The sequence below is a fragment of the Pantherophis guttatus genome, chromosome 3 (genome assembly GCF_059756535.1).
Source record: "Pantherophis guttatus breed Tessera chromosome 3, ASM5975653v1, whole genome shotgun sequence".
Lineage (NCBI taxonomy): Eukaryota > Metazoa > Chordata > Lepidosauria > Squamata > Colubridae > Pantherophis > Pantherophis guttatus.
The window spans coordinates 1,034,380-1,042,824 of NC_142065.1; positions in this window are offsets into that span (position 1 = coordinate 1,034,380).

Genomic DNA, 8,445 nt, shown 5'->3' on the forward strand with positions numbered 1-8,445 from the left:
ATACTTTGTGGAATACAAATATAATGTCACTCGGGGGGTTTTTATATAAAGAGGTTCTTTTTACAGATGCGGGCAGATGGCAGCTGAAGACATCGCAGACACTGTTGGATGAAGGGATTAATTTAACTTGGTTACAATATAATCAATTACAACTGAGATGGAAAGAGGACCAAAAAACTGGTATTATGTTGCATGAGGAAGAATTGGTTAGACAAATAAGAGAGAAAGGTCCAATGCATATCAAAAGGCTTTATAATGTTTTGTTAGAAAGAGATTCAGAAACTGAATTAGTTAAAGACTGTATGATTAAGTGGGCACAGAATTTTGAAGAACCAGTGATGCTGGAAACATGGGAAAAAATTTGGGTTCAGAATGTTAAATTTACACAGTCGCAGAACCTAAGGGAAAATTTCTACAAAATGTTTTATAGATGGCATTTAGATCCCAAAAAGTTGTCATGTATGTACCCTAATGTTCAGCCAAAATGTTGGAGATGTGAATGTTTGGATGCTACGTATTATCATGTTTGGTGGACCTGTAGGAAACTTAAGGCTTTTTGGATAAAAATTTGGTGGGTCATGCAGAATGTTTTGAAGAAAAAAATTCAATTTTCTCCACAACTGTTTTTATTGGGTATAGTTAAGGGTTTTACACGGGGTGAAACAAAATTAATATTGTATATGATAACAGCAGCAAGATTGTTGATAGGTAAATATTGGAAGAATGAAGCTTTGCCCACTATTGAGGAATGGACTTTGAAGATGGCCAGTTTTGCAGAGATGGCGAAGATTTCAGCATATTTAAAAGACTGTTCACAAGAGACTTATGAGTGGGAATGGAAAAGGTGGATAGAATATGTTCAGAACAAATATCAAACTAGAAAGTATCAAATAGCTTTTATTTGAAAATAATGTACTAGAAATTTTTTAATGTAATGAGATAAAGAGAAAAATTATACAGGGGAGGGAGGGGTTCAAGTTTATATATAAGTGTTATATTAGGGTTCTTTATGAGTATGAGTATATTATAGGGAAGTCTGGGGGGAGGGGAGGGTTAGGGAGGGTTAGGGAGGTTGGGAAGTTTGGGGGGGGTGGGGGGGGAAAAGGGGTGAAAATGTAATTGTAAAACTTTTGCAATAAAAAAAAAAAAAAAAGAATCTGGCCCATGCTGACGCCCTCAGCCGGTGCCCCATGCCAACGTTGCTCTCTGACCCAGCTCCCGCCTCATCAATCCTGATGATTGAAGACTCATCTTTCGTTTTGACGGTGGCTGACATCGCTCGAGTTTCATCCCGCGATTCAGAGATCTCCACAGTCATGGACTGGGTGCTAAGGGAGTGGCCACAAGGGCCCGTGGACATGAAGTCGAAACTGTACACTATCCGTAAAACGGAATTATCTACCATGGGGGGTTGTTTATTGTGGAGACACAGGGTGGTGATTCCAAAATCTTTACGGGATTCTGTGTTAAAATCATTGCATTCCGGACATCCAGGAATAGTCCGAATGAAGGCTCTAGCTAGAGCCTATGTCTGGTGGCCTACTCTTGATCAATGTATCACCGACTGGGTGGCCACTTGCCGCCCTTGTCAAGAGTCTCGGCCAATGCCCCCTAAGGGTAAGCCCAGGGAATGGGAAGACCCCACTGGCCTGTGGTCCCGCCTTCATATAGACTTTGCGGGGCCATTTTATGGTCAAATTTTTTTATTGGTGGTTGATGCGTACTCTAAATGGATTGAACTGATACTTATGCACTCAACATCCTCAGAGGCCATCATAAAGGCCCTTCATACACTATTCTCAACCCACGGGTTGCCCGACCTATTGGTGTCAGATAATGGGCCCCAATTAACGTCTACCACATTTGAGTTGTTCCTTGCCCAATTAGGTATCAGGCATGCCCTTATCTCTCCTTACCACCTGGCCAGTAATGGCCTTGCAGAAAGGGCTGTGAGATCCGCAAAGGAGGCATTAGGCCGCATGGGACCAGGGAAATGGCATGACCGTATAGCAGAGTATATGTTAGTGCAACACACCACCCCTTGTCAGGTTACCAATCGGAGTCTGGCAGAATTACTGGTGGGTCGCCGGCTGCGTACAATTTTGGATAGGTTACACCCCTGTTACGCCCCTGCCAAGCCTTTGAATTCAAGTAGGACATCTAAACCTTTTGGTGTGGTGATAAAGTATACGCCAGGTATTATGGGGGTCAGCCGTTATGGCTACCAGGTAAGGTGGTGGATATTACAGGTCCATGCTCATAGGTGGATATGGGACAAGGCAAGGTTTGGAGATGTCACCAAGACCAGCTACGGGTCAGATGGGGTACTGAACACGATATAACAGAAAGAGAGAACCAGGCAGGAGAAAGTTTCAGCCAGGGGTTAAGGGGCATACCAGAAGCTGAGAAGCTACCAGACACTGAGCAGCAGATTTTGAGCTGACAGATTACTTCGGACAATACAAACCCAGAGGGAGAAATTGAAACACAGGTCGAAAGCAGTAACGTACCTGTAGTTATTAGAACTGCTGGGGAAAGTAATTTCTCGCAAGAGTCTGTGAGTGAGGCAGGGTTAAGACGTTCGATCAGAAGCCGGCGCCGACCGGCATACCTCCAGGACTACACATGCACCATCCAGGTGGAAAGGGGTGCAATGTATTAAGTCTGCTGAAGTAGGAAGTAACATTCTGTTCGTTGATTGGTTAAAATAAGGTTCTGTTCGTTGATTGGTTAAGCCGCCTGACAGCTGGCTTTATAAGAGCTGTCAGGCAGAGTTCCAAGCAGTTTCAGTTATTTTATTTTATTTATTTATTTATTTATTAAATTTTTATACTGCCCCCTCTCCCGAAGGACTCGGGGTGGTGAACAGCCAAGATTAAGAAACATCCAATACAAACATTAAAAATGCATTTAAAACAAAATTAAATCCAATGGCTTTCCCCAATTTAAAACCCCTTACCCATAAAATTCACCAATAAAAATTCTAAGCCAGTCCGGCTTGCCGAAATAAAAATGTTTTCAGAGCCCAGCGAAAGGTTCGGAGGTCTGGGATCAGTCATATCCCTGGGGGTAGCTCATTCCAGAGGGCGGGTGCCCCCACAGAGAAGGCTCTTCCCCGGGGGGTCGCCAGTCGACATTGCCTGACCGACGGCACCCTGAGGAGACCCTCTCTGTGGGAGCGTATTGGCCAGTGGGAGGTTAAGTTATAGCTGTGGCAGTTAGCCCAGCTGTTGTTAATAAACGGTTAATTACATGATCTTCGCATTGTCCATCGTCCTTGATCCAGCCAATACATGTCAACACTTCATTTTTACAGGCTCAGGCTATTTGCTGATATTCTGCCTTAGTTATTTGCCCCTCTTTCCACTTTTTATACTTGTCCTTTTGTCTTTCAATTTGTTAGAGAGTTCTTTATGCAGCCATGCTGGTTTCTTTTGAGATCTATTATTTTTCTTCTTCATTGGTATTGTGCTAGACTGGGCTTTTATAATCTCACTTTTCAAAATTTCCCAAGCTTCTTGAGTTGTTTTCCCCTTGAGGATTCTCATCCATGGAATCCTTCTCAAGTTCTCTCTAAGTTTATTGAAATTAGCTCTCTTAAAGTCCAAGACTCTAGTTTGACTTTGTTCTACTACTTGTGTTTGCATAATGTTGAATTCCAATATTGCGTGATCACTTGCCCCCAAGGTTCCTGTAGCTTCAACACCTTCTATCATTTCATCTCTGTTAGTGAGAATTAAGTCCAATATGGCTGATCCCCTTGTTCCCTTCTCTACTTTTTGGGAAACAAAGTTGTCTGCTAGGTTTGTTAGGAACCTGTTGGATCTTCCACCTGGTGCAAAGTTTGTCTCCCAGTTGATGTCAGGGTAGTTAAAATCCCCCATTACTATTGTCATGTGCTTCCTACATACCTTAGTTAGCTGACTAGCAAAAAGTTCATCTACTTCCTCTGTTTGGTTGGGTGGCCTATAGTATAGACCTATGGCAATGTCATTTCTCCCCCCCCCCTTTAATATTGACCCAAATGCATTCAAGATAATTTTCATCATTCCTCACATTGCAAAGTGAGGAAAGCTAAGGCTCACAATGAAAAAAGGCTTGCGACTAAAGTAAAACATAACAAAAAAAGCTTCTTCCAACATATTAAAAACAAGAAAAAAAGACAAGGAAACAATTGGCCCATTGCTGGGAGAAAGTGGCAAGAAAGTGACAAGCAACAGGGAGAAAGCAGAACTACTTAAGTCATTTTTTTGCATCTGTCTTTACACAAAAGGAAAAAACAGTCCAACCTATCAAAAACAGCACCACAAAAAACAGATTAGGAACACAAGTTAAAATAGGGAAGAAAATGGTAAGTAAACATCTGACTATACTAAACGAGTTCAAATCACCAGGACCAGATGGATCACACCCCAAGGTTCTGAAGGAACTGGCAGACGAGATCTCAGAACCACTGAACCAAATCTTTCAAAGATCCTGGATCACAGGGGAACTGCCAGAGGACTGGAAAAGAGCTGATGTGATTCCCATCTTCAAAAAAGGAAAAAAAAAAGATCCAGGAAACCACAGACCTATCAGCCTGACCTCAATACCAGGGAAGATTCTGGAAAAGATAATCAAACAATGAATCACCGAACACCTAGAAGCAAACCAAGTAATAACCAAAAGCCAACATGGGTTTGTCAAAAACAGATCATGCCAGACTAATCTTATTGCATTCTTTGACAAAGTGACAAAACTAGTAGACCAGAGGAATGCTGTCGATATAATTTACTTGGACTTCAGTAAAGCATTTGATAAAGTAGACCATAAGCTACTACTAGATAAAGTAGAAAAATGTGGGTTAGACAGCATCACCACCAGATGGATTCGTAACTGGCAGACCAAACACATTCAACGTATAGTCCTCAATAGAACTGCATCTCCATGGAGGGAAGGATGCAGTGGAGTACCCCAGGGCTCTGTTTTAGGCCCAGTGCTCTTCAACATCTTCATCAATGATGGCTTCCGCTTGGCTCCGCGAGCCTCGAAAGACGTTCTTTTGAGAGCGTTCGCTCCCTGGCTCCGTTAAAGCCCCAGAGCAGCTGACAAACGCTGTCTGGAGGCTTGAAATTCTCTCCCCGGGCAAAGGGGAGAGAGAAGAGCAGGCAGGTGGAGGTAGAACCCCCCCGAACGCCCTAGGAAAACTCCTGGGGCGTGAAGGGCGCGCGTTCCCTAAAAGCCTGTCAAGCCGCTCCAGACCAGGGACGTCTCCGCTAATTAGCGGAATTAGAAGCCGCGACCAATCTTGCTGAATGGAAATGAGGGAATTAACATCTTGAACTAACAGCAGGCGGAACGAGCAAGGAGAAATCAGACTGCAAGTATTTTTTACCTAACTCCAATGCCTAGAGCCTCCTTCGGAAGTAATCACTTAGTACTTTGCAACAATATGGCGATTGAAGCTTGAAAGGGCGGGGGAAACGGAAAGTTACAGGAAAAGTTTCGTTTTGCTGGCAGCCCTTCGCTTGGGAAAAAAAAAAAAAGCTTTTGTGCTGACAGAAGGAGGATTTTAAATGTTAATTAATATTGGGAAATCTTTTGAGGAACTCTTCTTTTTGACTCTGATTAAATATAAAGACTAATTTCAAACTGGAAATGGCCTCAAAGTCTGTAAAAACTGTTCCTACTAAAGGAACTGGGAGTGCTGGTAGCTCCCCAGCTCATATTCCTAGATTACAAGTTTCTGCTCCTCCAGCGGATCCACAGACTTTAACGTTGGAAATGTTGCAACAAGCTCTCCAAATCACCCAAAATAAAATTGTTGATGTGATTGATGAAAAAATTAAGGAAACTAATAAAAAATTAAGGAAACTAATGAAAAGATACAGGCTGTGTCAGATGAGATTGCAATTCGCAATCAGGGGATTAGGGATGATATATTAATGGCATTTAAGTGTCTGGCAGGCAATATTGAGATGGTGGATGATAGAGTTGAGGAAATTAAACAATCTTCTGAAATTTTGGATAGTAAAATGGGAGAAGCTCAAAACAGAATTCAAAGGGCTGAAGACGACGTAATAATGATACAATACAGGGACATGGAATTTGCTTTAAGATTCAGAGGGGTGAAGGAGAATAAACAAGAGAATTTGAGAGAAATGATGTCTGAGGCATTGGCACCGCTGGTGGGGGAGTCAAAAAATGATCTGGGCTGGCAGATGGACAAGCTGTACTGCGTTAATTCCTGGATTGCTAGACAGAAACATCTACCAAGAGACATTGTGATATATTTTACTACAAGGAGAGTACGTAACGAAATTTTACAGGCTACTTTTAAAAACAAGCTTCGGGTGGGAGGCCAGGAAGTAATGACAATGAAAGAAATCCCCCCTAAGATCTTGAGAGCTAGAAGGGAGTATGCCTTTCTGGTGGATGAGCTGAGAAAACGTCAGATACAGTACAGATGGGAGGCACCAACTGGACTAGTGGTGACTTACTCAGGAGAGAGATATCGGCTTAATACAATTTGGAAAGCAAGAGATTTTTATACTAATGTATTAAAGGCTGGCACACCCAAACCAACTAAATCACCAGAAGGCAAAAGAAAGAAAGAAGTAATGGAAGCTGAGACAGAAGAGCTCTTGACAGTAGTTCAGGGGGGAGCTTTGGCTGATCAAGAAGAAACATTACAAATCCAAATGACTACTCAAGAGTTGGCGCTGATTGATTTCTCGCAGTTACCAAAGGACCAAAGACAGACCAGATCGGTGACAGCTAGACTCAAGGAAGAATTAAGACAGCAACAATCCCAGATGGCAACTCAAGAAATGATTCAAGATACTACTAAAACAGGAGCAGTGGGGGGCACAAGACCTAAAACTCAAATGAGATCAGAGCATCAGGACTTGCTTCAGAGGCTCCAAAGGCCCAGAGATGGGAACTAGATTTTTGACCTGGAACGTTAATGGCTTGAATTCTCCACAGAAAAGAAGAAAAATATTTCACTATCTTAAGCAATTTAAGAATGAAGTAATTTGCTTACAAGAGACTCATATAAGAATACAAGATCAAAAATATTTGATTAATGCAAGACTTGGTACATCTTACGTAGCAGCAGCATCAGAAAAGAAAAATGGTATAGTTATATATTTGAAAAGAGACTTAGTTGCTAAATTAATTGAAGCAGACGATCAAGGAAGATTTTTAGTGATAGAACTTTTAGTAAAAGGAGAAAAAATACTTGTAATCGGAGTTTATGCCCCGAATCAACAACAAGAAAACTTTTATAATTTACTACACTCAAAACTGACACAGTGGGCATTGTATCCTGTTAGGCGACTGGAACGGTGTTTTGGACGTTAAAAAAGACAAGAAGGGACCTCAACAAAATGTGTTAACAAGAGCAAAATTGCCCAAAGCGTTTTGGGAAATGATGGACGACTGGGAGTTGAGAGATATCTGGCGTGAAAGAAACCCGGAAGAAAAAGATTTTACTTTTTTTTCAGATAGACATCAATCCTTTTCAAGGATTGATTTTATACTAATTACTAACGATCTTTTATCTAGGGTGAAAAATACGAAGATTTGCTCAAGAACATTGACAGACCATAGTCCAGTTTGGCTGGAATTGGAGTATGAGAAAGGGCCTAGGAGGTCCTGGAGGTTAAATGATAATTTGTTTAGGTATGAAGAAAATGTAAAAGAGTGTAAAAAATTTATGAAAGAATTTTTTGTTATGAATATGCAAAAGGGCACATCGATGGAAATGGTATGGGATGCAAGTAAGGCATATATGCGAGGAATTTTGATATATTTGAATAATAAATATAGAAAGAAACAGGGGACAAAAAGAAAAGAATTAGAAGATGAGATTAGTAAACAGGAACAGGCTTTAGTAGCTAATCCAACGGATAAGAAAATTAAAGAGGCAATCAATTTATTGAAAGGTCAATTTAATATGTTAATAGCAGATCAAGTGGCAACTAATTTAAGATATGTAAAACATAATACTTTTTACAATGCCAATAAACCAGGCAGGTGGTTAGCATATTTGTTAAGGAAAAAGCAAAAATCAAGGACAATAGAGAGAATAAAATATAAGGGTAAAGAGGTTTATGAGCAACAATTGATTAAAAAATCTTTTTTAGAGTTTTATTCGAGGCTGTATACTGGTGATAAAATTAAAGATATAGATATAGAGAGATTTTTGCAGAAAGAGAATATTTATACAATTTCAAATGAGCAGAGGGATAGTTTAAATCAATCGATAAAGTCTGAGGAAATTGCGTTAGCAATTAAGCAGTTGAAAGTGGGTAAAGCTCCTGGGATGGACGGTTTGACGGCTATTTACTATAAAACCCTACAGGAGGAAATGATAGAACCGTTGAAAGAATTATTTAATAATATACAACAGGGAGGAAAGGTACCTCCAACTTGGAAGACGGCATTTATCTCGTTGATCCC